The sequence below is a fragment of the Pseudophryne corroboree genome, chromosome 1 (assembly GCF_028390025.1).
Source record: "Pseudophryne corroboree isolate aPseCor3 chromosome 1, aPseCor3.hap2, whole genome shotgun sequence".
Lineage (NCBI taxonomy): Eukaryota > Metazoa > Chordata > Amphibia > Anura > Myobatrachidae > Pseudophryne > Pseudophryne corroboree.
The window spans coordinates 160841802-160858346 of NC_086444.1; the positions used below are offsets into that span (position 1 = coordinate 160841802).

General features: G+C 47.1%; 1 protein-coding gene across 5 annotated transcripts in view; it reads left to right on the forward strand.

The window, feature by feature from the left end:
- Nucleotides 1–16545, forward strand: part of GCNT4 (glucosaminyl (N-acetyl) transferase 4) — a 120766-nt gene that overhangs the window by 39995 nt on the left and 64226 nt on the right. Inside the window, exons 1-2 of one of the 5 annotated variants that reach the window (XM_063963842.1) lie at nucleotides 1506–1772; nucleotides 9081–9167. The exons of 2 other annotated variants lie outside the window; for them this stretch is intronic. The gene's annotated coding sequence lies outside the window, so the exon portion shown is untranslated. Of the gene's footprint in view, nucleotides 1–1504; nucleotides 1773–9080; nucleotides 9168–16545 lie in introns of those variants that run through there. 2 more of the 5 variants (XM_063963843.1, XM_063963839.1) reach the window with 2 other exon arrangements.

Consider the following 16545-nt stretch of genomic DNA (forward strand, 5'->3'; position numbering starts at 1 on the left):
AGACTCTGAAGGTCTCTGCGACATAGGGACAGACATGGGTAGATTCCCTGTCTGTTCTCTAATCTTTTGTGCGCAATAAATTTACCTTAGCACTTAATTTCACATATCCATTCAGGTGTCGGCGTTGTCGACGGAGACACCACACACATTTGCTCCATCTTCTCCTTAGGAGAGCCTTTTACCTCAGACATGTCGACACACACGTACCGACACACCACACACACAGGGAATGCTCTTTCTGAAGACAGTTCCCCCACAAGGCCCTTTGGAGAGACAGAGAGAGAGTATGCCAGCACACACCCCAGCGCTATATGACCCAGGAAAAAAAAAAACAATTTAATGTTTAACAAGTAGCGCTGTTATTATTATCTGCGCCGAATTATGTGCCCCCCCTCTTCTTTAAAACCCTCTCATCTACCGTGGTATAAGCAGGGGAGAGTCCGGGGAGCTTCCTCTCAGCGGTGCTGTGGAGAAAAACATGGCGCTGGTGAGTGCTGAGGGAGAAGCCCCGCCCCTTCGGCGGCGGGCTTCAGTCCCGCTAAAAGTGTAAAATTGGCGGGGGCTCATGCATATATACAGTGTCCAGCTGTATATATGCTCTCTTTTGCCAAATAAGAGGTTTATATTGCTGCCCAGGGCGCCCCCCCGCCCTGCGCCCTGTACCCTTACAGTGACCGGAGTATGTGAGGTGTGTGGGAGCAATGGCGCACAGCTGCAGTGCTGTGCGTTACCTCAGTGAAGATCAGTGAAGTCTTCTGCCGCCTTTGAAGTCTTCTTTTCTTCTCATACTCACCTGTCTTCAATCTTCCGGCTCTGCGAGGGGGACGGCGGCGCGGCTCTGGGACAGACGGCGAGGGTGAGATCCTGCGTACCAATCCCTCTGGAGCTAATGGTGTCCAGTAGCCTTAGAAGCAGGACCTTGCAACTCACATGAGTAGGGCTGCTTCTCTCCCCTCAGTCCCTCGATGCAGGGAGTCTGTTGCCAGCAGGCTCCCTGAAAATAAAAAACCTAACAAAATACTTTCTGTCAGCAAGCTCAGGAGAGCTCCCTGAAAAGCACCCAGTCTCCACTGGGCACAGTATTAACCTAACTCAGGTCTGGTGGAGGGGCATAGAGGGAGGAGCCAGTGCACACCCAGATCTAAAGTCTTTCTTAAAGTGCCCATGTCTCCTGCGGAGCCCGTCTATCCCCATGGTCCTTACGGAGTCCCCAGCATCCTCTAGGACGTAAGAGAAAGATAGATAAATAGATAGAGGTTTCTAGACCAATAACTGATGGAGACAACAAATCTGGAAATCAAATGCAATATTTAACTTTCCAACATGCTTTTTGATATATTATTACAGAACATTAGTCATATGCATAAAGTGTGTATTATCTTTCCTCATGCATCGGAGCTTCGTTCTGTAGAACATTCAGCACAGCAGATATTTCCTCACGTAGTGGATTTCTCTGCTAAACATTAGACAGTTCACTTCCTTCTGTAGCTGGAGGAGGAGCCTCCCCCTTTCTCTAACACCTCTTATACCAGACTTCTTCCTCCACTGTCAGGGAGCAGTCACTCAGCCAGCCGACCACTACAGCTGAAGCTGGCAGCACCAGAGACTGCTGAGCCCCCTCACTCTGCAGCACTTTCCTAAGTAACTACTCTGCCTGCAGCCTCTCAGGACAGGACGCTGTACCCCGCCTGCCACCCTTCCAGTCGGGGTGGGTGGCACTACAGCAACAACCTCTGCTACATCACTCAACTAAGGGAGCAGCCAAGAGAGAAGTAAGACATTGCTGTACTGTCTATGTATAATAGGAGAGATCAGTGATGGGCCTGTTATTAATAATGGAAGACTGTTTTTGTAGCTATAAACAGATACATGCTTTATTTAGAATCTTGCATTGGCCCATGTGAGGGTGTTACTTCACTCCTCTACACTGGCCTGTATAGTGTTTCAGCATTGCACTTTGCATCTGTTTATCACTCTATGTGCAGCTGGCTGCAGACAGCTATCTGTCACATGTCATCACAGAGCACGTGGCCAGAGAGTTTGTGAGGAACTCACTGGGGTTGTTCATCTGTCAGATCATCACAGGATCCAGAAGACTATGATGTTCCCCTTACATGCTGATAGTGCTAGTTGTTACTAGATCCAGGGATCACTTTGTACTTCCCACTGTTTATGATTCTCTTCTGTCAGATCATCACAGGATCCAGAAGACTATGATGTTCCCCTTACATGCTGATAGTGCTAGTTGTTGCTAGATCCAGGGATCACTTTGTACTTCCCACTGTTTATGATTCTCTTCTGTCAGATCATTGCATGCATTCAGTTATGAAATTCTGCTTATTATATTTCTAGGACAAAGCAATGTACTGTACTAGTTTGTATTGTGCTTTTGCAAAATCTCTTCCACACCAATCTATTTACACCCAGTGAAAAGCCAAAAGCTTGGTGTTGTAGCATGCTGGTGCCTGCTCTGTGTAGTAGTTGGCACGTATGACATGGTACATGTTTCTAGAGAAAGCACCCTCTTAACCCACCGTTCCATTTACACAGCTCTAGAAAGGTGAATATTGTGCAATAAAAAATGTGCTGTGTCTGTCCAAAGAAGCAGTACAGTTTTGTCATGTTTTACAGTGACATGTCCTACAGTTGCTAAAACTAGGTTGATGTTCCTCTGTATACACAGTATAATAGTTTGAAAGATTTGTGAAACTGGCAATACGTAACAGGATGGATGGCAGGTAAGACGTTTTTCTATCTATACTATGTGGCTTCCTGAATTTCTGGCGTGCCAACTGATACAGCCAGGGGGCACCAGCATGGCACACTGGAAGGGTGTGGTATTGGAACATTTGTTTCTCTAACGTCGTAGAGGATGCTGGGGACTCCGTAAGGACCATGGGGATAGACGGGCTCCGCAGGAGACATGGGCACTTTAAGAAAGACTTTAGTTCCTGGTGTGCACTGGCTCCTCCCTCTATGCCCCTCCTCCAGACCTCAGTTTGATACTGTGCCCAGAGGAGCTGGGTGCTTTTCAGTGAGCTCTTCTGAGTTTGCTGATAGAAAGTATTTTGTTAGGTTTTTTATTTTCAGGGAGCTCTGCTGACAACAGACTCCCTGCATCGTGGGACTGAGGGGAGAGAAGCAGCCCTACTCTCTGAAGCTAGGTTCTGTTTCTTAGACTACTGGACACCATTAGCTCCAGAGGGATTGGTACGCAGGATCTCACCCTCGCCGTCCGTCCCGGAGCCGCGCCGCCGTCCCCCTCGCAGAGCCGGAAGATAGAAGCCGGGTGAGTATGAGAAGAAAAGAAGACTTCAGAGGTGGCAGAAGACTTCATGATCTTCACTGAGGTAACGCACAGCACTGCAGCTGTGCGCCATTGCTTCCACACACCTCACATACTCCGGTCACTGTAAGGGTGCAGGGCGCAGGGGGGGGCGCCCTGGGCAGCAATATAAACCTCTTATTTGGCAAAAGGAGCATATATACAGCTGGACACTGTATATATGCAGGAGCCCCCGCCAATTTTACACTTTTAGCGGGACAGATGCCCACCGTCGAGGGGGCGGGGCTTCTCCCTCAGCACTCACCAGCGCCATGTTTTTCTCCACAGCACCGCTGAGAGGAAGCTCCCTGGACTCTCCCCTGCTTATACCACGGTAGAAGAGAGGGTTTTAAAGAAGAGGGGGGGGGGGGGGCACATAATTCGGCGCAGATAATAACAGCGCTACTGGGTAAACATTAAATTGCTGTGTTTTTTCCTGGGTCATATAGCGCTGGGTGTGTGCTGGCATACTCTCTCTCTGTCTCTCCAAAGGGCCTTGTGGGGGAACTGTCTTCAGAAAGAGCATTTCCTGAGTGTGTGGTGTGTCGGTACGTGTGTGTGTCGACATGTCTGAGGTAAAAGGCTCTCCTACGGAGGAGATGGAGCAAATGTGTGCGTGAGTGGTGTCTCCGTCGACAACACCGACACCTGATTGGATATGTGAAATTAAGTGCTAAGGTAAATTTATTGCACAAAAGATTAGAGAATCTACACATGTCTGTCCCTATGTCGCAGAGACCTTCAGAGTCTCACAACGCTCACTATCCAAAATAATAGACACTGATATCGACACGGAGTCTGACTCCAGTGTCGCCTACGATAATGCAAAGTTACAGCCAAAACTGGCAGAAAACTATTCAATATATGATTATTGTAATACAGGTTGAGTATCCCATATCCAAATATCCGAAATACGGAATATTCCGAAATACAGACTTTTTTGAGCAAGAGTGAGATAGTGAAACTTTTGTTTTCTGATGGCTCAATGTACTCAAACTTTGTTTAATACACACAGTTATTAAGAATATTGTATTAAATGACCTTCAGACTGTGTGTATAAGGTGTATATGAAACATAAATGAATTGTGTGAATGTACACACACTTTGTTTAATGCACAAAGTTATAAAAAATATTGGCTAAAATGACCTTCAGGCTGTGTGTATAAGGTGTATATGAAACATAAATGCATTCTGTGCTTAGACTTAGGTCCCATTGCCATGATATCTCATTATGGTATGTAATTATTCCAAAATACGGAAAAATCCGATATCCAAAATACCTCTGGTCCCAAGCATTTTGGATATGGGATACTCAACCTGTAAAAGATGTTTTGCATATCACTGATGACTCATCTGTCCCTGACACGAGGGTACACATGTTTAAGGGGAAGAAAGCTGAGGTAAATTTCCCTCCTCTCCTGAAGAAAAAGAGCGGGAACCTCCAGACAAGAGACTGCAGATTCCCACAAAGAATTCTCAGGGAGTATCCTTTCCCTGCTAGGGCCAGAATACGATGGGAATCTTCCCCTAGGGTGAACAAAGCTTTGTCACGTTTACCCAAAAGGTAGCGCTGACTTAACAGCTATCCTCAGGGATCCTGCAGATAGCATGCAGTAAAAGTACTATGAAGTCCATTTACACACATTCTGGTACACTACTCAGACCGGCGATTGTGTCGGCATGGGTTTATAGCGCTGTAGCAGCGTGGACAGATACCTTATCAGCGGAGATTGAAACCCTAGATAAGGATACCATGTTATTGACCCTAGTATGTGTGTGTATATATATATATATATATATATATATATATATATATATAAAAGATGCTGTCTTACATGCCCAAAGAGACATTAGTCTACTGGGTTCTAGAGTCAACGCTATGTCGATTTCTGCTAGACGTGTCCTGTGGAACATGCAATGGACAGGTGATGCCGACTAAAAGAGGCATATGGAAGGTTTACCTTACAAGGCTGAGGAATTGTGTGGAGAAGGGCTCTCGGACCTGGTCTCCACAGCTATAGCTGGTAATTCTGATCTTTTGCTTTATATTCCCTCACAGCCTAAGAAAGCACGACATTATCAAATGCAGTCCTTTCGGTCGCAGAATAACAAGAAAGTACGAGGAGCGTCCTTTCTTACCAGAGGTAAGGGCACAGCTAGTTCCCAGGAACAGAAGTCCTCCCCGGCCTCTACTACATCCACCGCATGATGCTGGAGCTCCGCTAAGGGAGTCCGTCCCAGTGGGAGCACGTCTTCGACTCTTCAGCCACATCTGAGTTCACTCACAGGTGGATCCCGGGGCAATACAAATTTGTTTCTCAGGGTTACAAGGTGGAATTCGAAAGGTGCTTGCTCACCGGTTTTTCCTTATCGGACCTACCAGCTTCTCCCCCAGAAAGGGAGATAATATTAAATACAATTCACACATTGTATCTCCAACAGGTGGTGCTCAAGGTTCCCCTCCTGCAACAAGGAAGGCGATATGACTCAACCTTGGCTGTAGTCCCGAAACCATACGGTTCGGTCAGACCTATTTAAAATTATAATCTCTAAACCTATACGGGAAAAGGTTCAAATTTAAAGTGGAATCGCCCAGAGCGATCATCGCCAGCCTGGAAGGTGGGGATTTGATGGTGTATCTAGACATAAAGACTGCATACCTTCATGTTCCCATTTAACCACCCCATCAGGCGTACCTGACAACTGCGGTACAGGATTGTCATTACCAATTTCAGGGTAATTGGCGGATATAATAGTGCTCCTACGCAAGCAAGGAGTCACAGTTATCCCATACTTGAACGATCTCCTAATAAGGGCGAGATCAAAAGAGCAGTTGTTGAACAGCGTGTCACTTTCGCTGAAGGGTCACAGCAACACGGCTGGATTCTCAATTTCCCGAGGTCACAGTTGGTTCCTATAACTCGTCTGCCCTTCTTGGGTATGATTCTGGATACAGACCAGAAATGGGTTTACCTTCAGATAGAGAAGGCCCAGGAACTCATGACTCTAGTCAGGGACCTATTGAAACCAAGACAGGTGTCAGTGCATCACTGCACTCGAGTCCTGGGAAAAACATTCCCTTCGGCAGGTTCCATGTGAGGACTTCAAATGGGACCTACTGGACAAGTGGTCCGGGTCACATCTACAGATTCATCAGTTGATCACCCTATCCCCCAGGGCCAGGGTATCTCTCCTGTGGTGGCTGCAGAGTGCTCACCTTCTAGAGGGCCGCAGATTCGGCATTCAGGACTGGATCCTGGTGACCACGGACGCGAGCCTCCGAGGCTGGGGAGCAGTCACACAGGGAAGAAATTTCCAAGGTCTTTGGTCAAGTCAAGAGACTTGTCTTCACATCAACATATTGGAACTAAGGGCCATATACAACGTCCTACGTCAAGCGGAGACCTTTCTTCGCGACCAACCGGTTCTGATCCAGTCAGACAACGTCACCGCAGTAGCTCATGTAAACCGCCAAGGCGGCACTAGGAGCAGAGTGGCGATGGCGGAAGCCACCAGAATTCTTCGCTGGGCGGAGAATCATGTAAGAGCACTGTCAACAGGGTTCATTCTGGAAGTGAACAACTGGGAAGCAGACTTCCTCACCAGACATACGTCCTGGAGAGTGGAGACTTCATCAGGGAGTCTTCGCACAGATTGCAGTTCGGTGGGGACTGCCACAGATAGACATGATGGCGTCCCTCCTCAACAAGAAGCTGCAGAGTTATTGCGCCTGGTCAAGAGACCCTCAGGCAGTAGCGGTAGACGCCCTAGTGACACCGTGGGTGTTCCAGTCAGTCTATGTATTTCCTCCTCTTCCTCTCATACCCAAGGGATGAGAATAATAAGAAAAAGGAGGAGTGAGAACAATCCTCATTGTTCCAGATTGGCCACGAAGGATCTGGTGGAAATGCTTACAGAAGATCCGTGGCCTCTTTCTCTAAGGCAGGACCTGTTGCAACAGGGCCCATGTCTGTTCCAAGACTTAAAGCGGCTGCGTTTGATGGCATGGCGGTTGAACGCCGGATCCTAGCGGAAAAAGGCATTCCGGATGAGGTCATTCCTACGCTGATAAGGGCTAGGAAGGACGTGACATCTAAACATTATCACCGTATAAGGGGAAGATATGTTTCATGGTGTGAGGCCAGGAATGCTCCTACGGAAGAATTCCATCTGGGCCGTTTCCTTCACTTCCTACAAACTGGAGTGAATTTGCGCCTAAAACTTAGGCTCCATTAAGGTTCAGATTTCGGCCCTATCCATTTTCTTTCAAAAAGAATTGGCTTCTCTCCCAGAAGTTCAGACTTTTGTGAAGGGAGTGCTGCATTTTCAGCCTCCTTTTGTACCTCTGGTGGAGCCCTGGGACCTTAACGTGGTGTTAAGTTTCCTTAAGTCACACTGGTTTGAACCACCTAAAACGGTAGAGTTAAAATATCTCACTTGGAAGGTGGTCATGTTATTAGCCTTGGCTTCGGCTAGGCAAGTGTCGGAATTGGCGGCTTTGTCTCATAAAAGCCCCTTTCTGGTTTTCCATGTCGATAGAGCGGAGTTGCGGACACGTCCTCAATTCCTGCCTAAGGTGGTATCATCCTTTCATATGAACCATCCTATTGTGGTGCCTGTGGCTACGTGTGACTTGGAGGACTCCAAGTCCCTGGATGTGGTCAGGGCTTTGAAAATTTACGTAGCCAGAACGGCTAGAGTCAGAAAAACAGAATCACTGTTTGTCCTGTATGCTGCCAACAAGCTTGGCGCTTCTGCTGCAAAGCAGACTATTGCCCGCTGGATTTGTAACACCATTCAGCAGGCTCATTCTACGACGGGATTGCCGTTGCCTAAATCGGTTAGGGCCCATTCCACTAGGAAGGTGGGCTCTTCTTGGGCGGCTGCCCGAGGGGTCTCGGCATTACAGTTGTGCCGAGCTGCTACTTGGTCAGGTTCAAACACTTTTGTTAAGTTCTACAAGTTTGATACCCTGGCTGAGGAGGACCTCTTGTTTGCTCAATCGGTGCTGCAGAGTCATCCGCACTCTCCCGCCCGTTTGGGAGCTTTGGTATAATCCCCATGGTCCTTACGGAGTCCTCAGCATCCTCTAGGACGTAAGAGAAAATAAGATTTTAAACCTACCGGTAAATCTTTTTCTCGTAGTCCGTAGAGGATGCTGGGCGCCCGTCCCAAGTGCGGACTACTTCTGCAATACTTGTATATAGTTATTGCTTCAATAAGGGTTATGTTATAGTTGCATCGGTCCTTAACTGATGCTATGTTGATTTCATACTGTTAACTGGGTTGTTATCACAAGTTATACGGTGTGATTGGTGTGGCTGGTATGAATCTTGCCCTTGGATTAACAAAATCCTTTCCTCGTACTGTCCATCTCCTCTGGGCACAGTTTCTCTAACTGAGGTCTGGAGGAGGGGCATAGAGGGAGGAGCCAGTGCACACCAGGAACTAAAGTCTTTCTTAAAGTGCCCATGTCTCCTGCGGAGCCCGTCTATCCCCATGGTCCTTACGGAGTCCCCAGCATCCTCTACGGACTACGAGAAAAAGATTTACCGGTAGGTTTAAAATCTTATTTTTTAAGTGGTTTAAATTAATGGGTGCGCAGAAGATTGCAAAACAGTATAAACTTGTCCCTGGCTCCCTCTCATTATAAACATTAGTATGTAATTAGAGCAGACGAGGAAGGGAAAAAATGCAATTAAATTAATTCAATGATGATTTGATTTTTGTCTGCCTCATTTTTTTTCATTTCCAGTAATGAGCAAATCCATCTGTGAATATGAATACTGTGATACAGCCTATGGCTAGGTCAGACCATGCCTTGACGAGTATGATCAAACAGGTAGAAATGTACTTATGAGGATCAGTTCAATTAGGGGTAGTGATGGTGATTAATTACTGACAACAGCCACTTACATCACCTCTAATTGCTCGTATATTGCCCCTCATTGTGCATTTTAGTTTGCAGCCCCATAGTGGTGCGTATTAAAATGCCCGAATTGAGCCAGCCGCCTGTACAGTATATGTGGCCATCATTCCGGAATGGAGCACTTTCCATCTCTCCTGACTGCAGTGAGCCCATGGAATGTAATATTTGGCCCTACCTAATGATTGTAAGCCGGCCTTACATATAGCATGCCCACACTCTTGAAGGGAAATCTAATTAAGAAAAATATCATACAATGAAAAATATATTCTACAACAAATCAATGGAGGTCATTAGATAGCTGGGGGCCATGAAACGTACAGAGAGCTGCCAATCAGACAACCCTGCCCTAGTTTTATAGTTAAGGATCATCTAGCAATAAAACTTGAGAATACATTGAAACCCAGCCAAAAAGTTACTTTCTTGATCATTTTGCTCATCTGTGCTAGTTAGGCTGCATCCAATTGTTTGTCACTCTTGTACACTGCATAATTTCAGTCTGGCAGACTGCAATAATTAGAATTGTTTGTTTGTAAAACCACTGTTTCTAAACTACACACAGAGATTCAGTGATTTTAGAGACTGCCGCCAAAGTACATTTGGAGAGCTGTAGGAGTGATCATATTAAATCATATTCCATTATTCTCTTGTCCGCAAACTGATATAGTCTGGCAGTTAAGGGGGGTACACACGGAGAGATGTATGCTTAATTTCTAAGCAATCTGACTTGCTTGCTTAGAAATTAAGCACGGATCTCTCCGTGTGTGCCCCATAGCGAGCCGCACATCATTATCGCTGGTTCTAGGTTGGCCTGCATGCAGGCACAATCTAATTACATTGCTTACTTCACCCCTTTTTTTTTATCAAAACCACTCTGTTTTTTAAATTATGCTGTTACTACAGGCACGGCGCTGTGACTTCTTAAAAAATATCTGAAAAGTGGTTTTGCATTTTCCATTTTGTATTACTATTTAGATTTATTTAATTATAATAAGTAATAAGTAGGACTAATGCTTAACATTAACTTGTTCTTATTTTCAATTTCATCTATCTCTGAGTGTACTTTGTATATATATTGATATGTTTAGCCTATCTACATATATTCAGATGTAGTAGGAATAATAAGCTGTAAAAAAATTGGTTGTATTGAAATATGTAAAATAAATCAAATCAAAGCCTAATAGCATTATTAATGTTAGAAAGCATTAAAACATGTTCATCAAGGTTTCTAACACGATTAAAAAAAATTTCTTTAAAACATTAATGCAGAAAAAAAACTGGTTTAAAAAAAAACAACAAAAAAAAGTGTTTAAGCCAAAAACACGTTTTATTTTTTAAACCTGTTTTTTTTTCCAGCCTTGAATAAAAGGGTTTCCATAAATTTGCTCGTGCTTTTCCAATAACGTTGAAATTATTACATGTGAAAGCATGGTTAACAATATACATTTTAAGAGTTGTTGCTGCATAAGTTATCATATCCTCCAATTATTGTCTGACAGCCAGGGATTTTGGAAGTGTGTCCCTCTCCATGCTGAGAGCTCAGACCTGCTGAACCAGAAGTTGGTTAGAACTTGCTGAACCAGAAGTTAATGGCTACACAGGAGTCCGGTTGCCCACGGTGTTTATCCAAAAATTTGGGTTGAACCGGTGTCTGCCTGAACACCTGATAACTCTTGATCATTGCATTATTTCTCTGACGTCCTAGTGGATGCTGGGGACTCCGTAAGGACCATGGGGAATAGACGGGCTCCGCAGGAGACTGGGCACTCTATAAGAAAGATTTGGTACTATCTGGTGTGCACTGGTTCCTCCCTCTATGCTCCTCCTCCAGACCTCAGTTAGATTTCTGTGCCCGGCCCGAGCTGGTTGCACACTAGGAGCTCTCCTGAGCTTCTAGAAAGAAAGTTTAAATTAGGTTTTTTATTTTACAGTGAGACCTGCTGGCAACAGGCTCACTGCATCGAGGGACTAAGGGGAGAAGAAGCGAACCTACCTGCTTGCAGCTAGCTTGGGCTTCTTAGGCTACTGGACACCATTAGCTCCAGAGGGATCGACCGCAGGACCCGTCCTTGGTGTTCGTTCCCGGAGCCGCGCCGCCGTCCCCCTTACAGAGCCAGAAGCATGAAGATGGTCCGGAAAATCGGCGGCAGAAGACTTCAGTCTTCACCAAGGTAGCGCACAGAACTGCAGCTGTGCGCCATTGCTCCTCATACACACTTCACACTCCGGTCACTGAGGGTGCAGGGCGCTGGGGGGGGGGGGCGCCATGAGAAGCAATAATATCACCTTGGCTGGCAAAATAACCACAATATATAGCCACAGAGGCTGTATATGTGGTAATTACCCCTGCCAGAATACAGAAAAAAGCGGGAGAAAAGTCCGCTGAAAAAGGGGCGGAGCCATCTCCCTCAGCACACTGGCGCCATTATTCCCTCACAGTTCCGCTGGAAGGAAGCTCCCTGACTCTCCCCTGCAGTCTACACTACAGAAAGGGTAAAAAAGAGAGGGGGGCACTAAATTTGGGCGCAGTTTAATACAATAAGCAGCTATAAAGGGTCATAATTCAGTTAGTCCCTGCATTATTATAGCGCTCTGGTGTGTGCTGGCATACTCTCTCTCTGTCTCCCCAAAGGGCTTTTGTGGGGTCCTGTCTCCTTTAAGAGCATTCCCTGTGTGTGTGCGGTGTGTCGGTACGGCTGTGTCGACATGTTTGATGAGGAGACTTATGTGGAGGCGGAGCAGATGCCTATAAATGTGTTGTCACCCCCTGCGGGGCAGACACCTGAGTGGATGGACTTATGGAAGGAATTACGTGCAAGTGTCGACTCCTTACATAAAAAATTTGACGACATGCCAAATGCGGGACAGCCGGCTTCTCAGCTCGTGCCTGCCCAGACGATTCAAAGGCCGTCAGGGGCCCTGAAACGACCACTACCTCAGATGGCAGACACAGATGTCGACACGGATACTGATGCAAGTGTCGACGACGATGAGTCAAATTTAATGTCCACTAGGGCCATTTGTGGCATGATTGAGGCAATGAAAGAGGTATTACACCTTTCTGATATAAACCCAGGTACCTCAAAAAAGGGTATTATGTTTGGGGAGAAAAAACTACCAATAGTTTTTCCCCCATCTGAGGAATTGAATGATGTGTGTGAAGAAGCGTGGGCTTTCCCCGATAAAAAATTGGTGATTTCAAAAAAATTACTAATGGCGTTTCCTTTCTCACCAGAGGATAGGTCACGTTGGGAAACTCCCCCTAGGGTGGATAAAGCGCTCACACGTTTGTCTAAAAAGGTGGCACTACCGTCTCCGGATACGGCCGCCCTAAAGGAACCTGCTGATAGAAAGCAGGAGGCTATCCTAAAGTCTATATACACACAGACTGGTGTTATACTGAGACCAGCTATTGCTTCAGCCTGGATGTGCAGTGCTGCTGCTGCTTGGTCAGATTCCCTGTCGGAAAATATTGACACCCTAGACAGAGACACTATATTGCTAACCATAGAGCATATAAAAGACTCAGTCTTATACATGAGAGATGCACAGAGGGAGATCTGCCGGCTGGCATCTAGAATAAGTGCATTGTCCATTTCTGCTAGGAGAGGCTTATGGACTCGGCAGTGGACAGGAGATGCAGATTCTAAAAGGCACGTGGAAGTTTTGCCTTATAAGGGTGAGGAGTTATTCGGGGACGGTCTCTCAGACCTTGTTTCCACAGCAACAGCTGGGAAGTCTGCAATTTTGCCCCATGTCCCCTCACAGCCTAAGAAAGCACCGTATTACCAAGTACAGTCCTTTCGACCCCAGAAAAACAGGCGGGGAAAAGGCGGGTCCTTTCTGTCTAGAGGCAGAGGAACGGGGAAAAAGCTGCAACACACAGCAGGTTCCCAGGACCAAAAGTCCTCCCCCGCTTCTTCCAAATCCGCCGCATGACGGTGGGGCTCCACAGGCGGAGCCAGGTACGGAGGGGGGCCGCCTCAAGAATTTCAGCGATCAGTGGGCTCGCTCACGGGTGGATCCCTGGATCCTTCAAGTAGTATCTCAGGGATACAAGCTGGAATTCGAGGCGCCTCCCCCCCGCCGTTTCCTCAAATCGGCCTTACCGACGACTCCCTCGGGCAGGGAGGCTGTGCTAGAGGCCATTCACAAGCTGTATTCCCAGCAGGTGATAGTCAAGGTACCCCTACTTCAACAAGGCCGGGGCTACTATTCCACACTGTGGTACCGAAACCGGACGGTTCGGTGAGACCCATTTTAAATTTGAAATCCTTGAACACTTACATAACAAAATTCAAGTTCAAGATGGAATCGCTCAGGGCAGTTATTGCAAGCCTGGACGAGGGGGATTACATGGTATCCCTGGACATCAAGGATGCTTTCCTGCATGTCCCCATTTACCTTCCTCACCAGGAGTACCTCAGATTTGTGGTACAGGATTGCCATTACCAATTCCAGACACTACCGTTTGGACTGTCCACGGCACCGAGGGTGTTTACCAAAGTAATGGCAGAAATGATGATACTCCTTCGAAAAAAGGGAGTTTTAATTATCCCGTACTTGGACGATCTCCTTATAAAGGCGAGGTCCAGGGAGCAGTTACTGGTCGGAGTAGCACTATCTCGGGAAGTGCTACAACAGCATGGCTGGATTCTAAACATTCCAAAGTCACAACTGGTTCCTTCCACTCGCTTACTGTTCCTGGGGATGATTTTGGACACAGAACTGAAAAAAGTGTTTCTCCCGCAGGAGAAAGCCAAGGAGCTGTCATCTCTAGTCAGAGACCTCCTAAAACCAAAACGGGTATCGGTGCATCACTGCACACGAGTCCTGGGAAAAATGGTGGCTTCATACGAAGCAATTCCATGCGGCAGGTTCCATGCAAGGACCTTCCAGTGGGACCTCTTGGACAAGTGGTCGGGATCGCATCTTCAGATGCATCAACTGATAACCCTGTCTCCAAGGACCAGGGTGTCTCTACTGTGGTGGCTGCAGAGTGCTCATCTTCTAGAGGGCCGCAGTTTCAGCATACAGGACTGGGTCCTGGTGACCACGGATGCCAGCCTTCGAGGCTGGGGAGCAGTCACACAGGGAAGAAACTTCCAAGGACTATGGTCAAGTCAGGAGACTTCCCTGCACATAAATATTCTGGAACTGAGGGCCATTTACAATGCCCTAAGTCAGGCAAAACCCCTGCTTCGAAACCAGCCGGTACTGATCCAGTCAGACAACATCACGGCAGTCGCCCATGTGAACCGACAGGGCGGCACAAGAAGCAGGATGGCGATGGCAGAAGCCACAAGGATTCTCCGATGGGCGGAAAATCACGTCTTAGCACTGTCAGCAGTGTTCATTCCGGGAGTGGACAACTGGGAAGCAGACTTCCTCAGCAGACACGACCTACACCCGGGAGAGTGGGGACTTCATCCAGAAGTCTTCCTACTGTTGGTAAACCGTTGGGAAAGGCCACAGGTGGACATGATGGCGTCCCGCCTCAACAAAAAGCTAAAGAGATATTGCGCCAGGTCAAGGGACCCTCAGGCGATAGCTGTGGACGCTCTAGTGACACCGTGGGTGTACCAGTTGGTTTATGTGTTCCCTCCTCTGCCTCTCATACCAAAGGTACTGAGAATAATAAGAAGGCGAGGAGTAAGAACGATACTCGTGGTTCCGGATTGGCCAAGAAGGGCTTGGTACCCAGAACTTCAAGAAATGATATCAGAGGACCCATGGCCTCTACCGCTCAGACAGGATCTGCTACAGCAGGGGCCCTGTCTGTTCCAAGACTTACCGCGGCTGCGTTTGACGGCATGGCGGTTGAATTCCGGATCCTAAAGAAAAAGGGCATTCCGGAGGAAGTCATTCCTACGCTGATAAAAGCCAGGAAAGAAGTAACCGCAAACCATTATCACCGTATTTGGCGAAAATATGTTGCGTGGTGTGAGGCCAGGAAGGCCCCAACAGAGGAATTTCAGCTGGGTCGGTTTCTGCACTTCCTACAGTCGGGAGTGACTATGGGCCTAAAATTGGGTTCCATTAAGGTCCAGATTTCGGCCCTGTCGATTTTCTTCCAGAAAGAACTGGCTTCACTGCCTGAAGTTCAGACTTTTGTAAAGGGAGTGCTTCATATTCAGCCCCCTTTTGTGCCTCCCGTGGCACCTTGGGATCTCAATGTGGTGTTGAGTTTCCTAAAATCACATTGGTTTGAACCACTTTAAAACTGTGGATCTGAAATATCTCACGTGGAAAGTAGTCATGTTATTGGCCTTTGCTTCGGCCAGGCGTGTGTCAGAATTGGCGGCTTTGTCTTGTAAAAGCCCTTATCTGATTTTCCATATGGATAGGGCAGAATTGAGGACTCGTCCCCAGTTTCTCCCTAAGGTGGTATCTGCTTTTCACTTGAACCAACCTATTGTGGTGCCTGCGGCTACTAGGGACTTGGAGGATTCCAAGTTACTGGATGTAGTCAGGGCCTTGAAACTTTATGTTTCCAGGACGGCTGGAGTCAGGAAGACTGACTCGCTTTTTGTCCTGTATGCACCCAACAAGATAGGTGCTCCTGCTTCTAAGCAGACTATTGCTCGCTGGATTTGTAGCACAATTCAGCTGGCGCATTCTGCGGCTGGATTGCCGCATCCTAAATCAGTGAAAGCCCATTCCACGAGGAAAGTGGGCTCATCGCGGCTGCCCGAGGGGTCTCGGCTTTACAACTTTGCCGAGCTGCAACTTGGTCAGGGGCAAACACGTTTGCTAAATTCTACAAATTTGATACCCTGGCTGAGGAGGACCTTGAGTTCTCTCATTCGGTGCTGCAGAGTCATCCGCACTCTCCCGCCCGTTTGGGAGCTTTGGTATAATCCCCATGGTCCTTACGGAGTCCCCAGCATCCACTAGGACGTCAGAGAAAATAAGATTTTACTCACCGGTAAATCTATTTCTCGTAGTCCGTAGTGGATGCTGGGCGCCCATCCCAAGTGCGGATTGTCTGCAATACTTGTATATAGTTATTGCCTAACTAAAGGGTTATTGTTGAGCCATCTGTTGAGAGGCTCTGTTATATTTCATACTGTTAACTGGGTATAGTATCACGAGTTGTACGGTGTGATTGGTGTGGCTGGTATGAGTCTTACCCTGGATTCAAAATCCTTCCTTATTGTGTCAGCTCTTCCGGGCACAGTATCCTAACTGAGGTCTGGAGGAGGGGCATAGAGGGAGGAGCCAGTGCACACCAGATAGTACCAAATCTTTCTTATAGAGTGCCCAGTCTCCTGCGGAGCCCGTCTATTCCCAT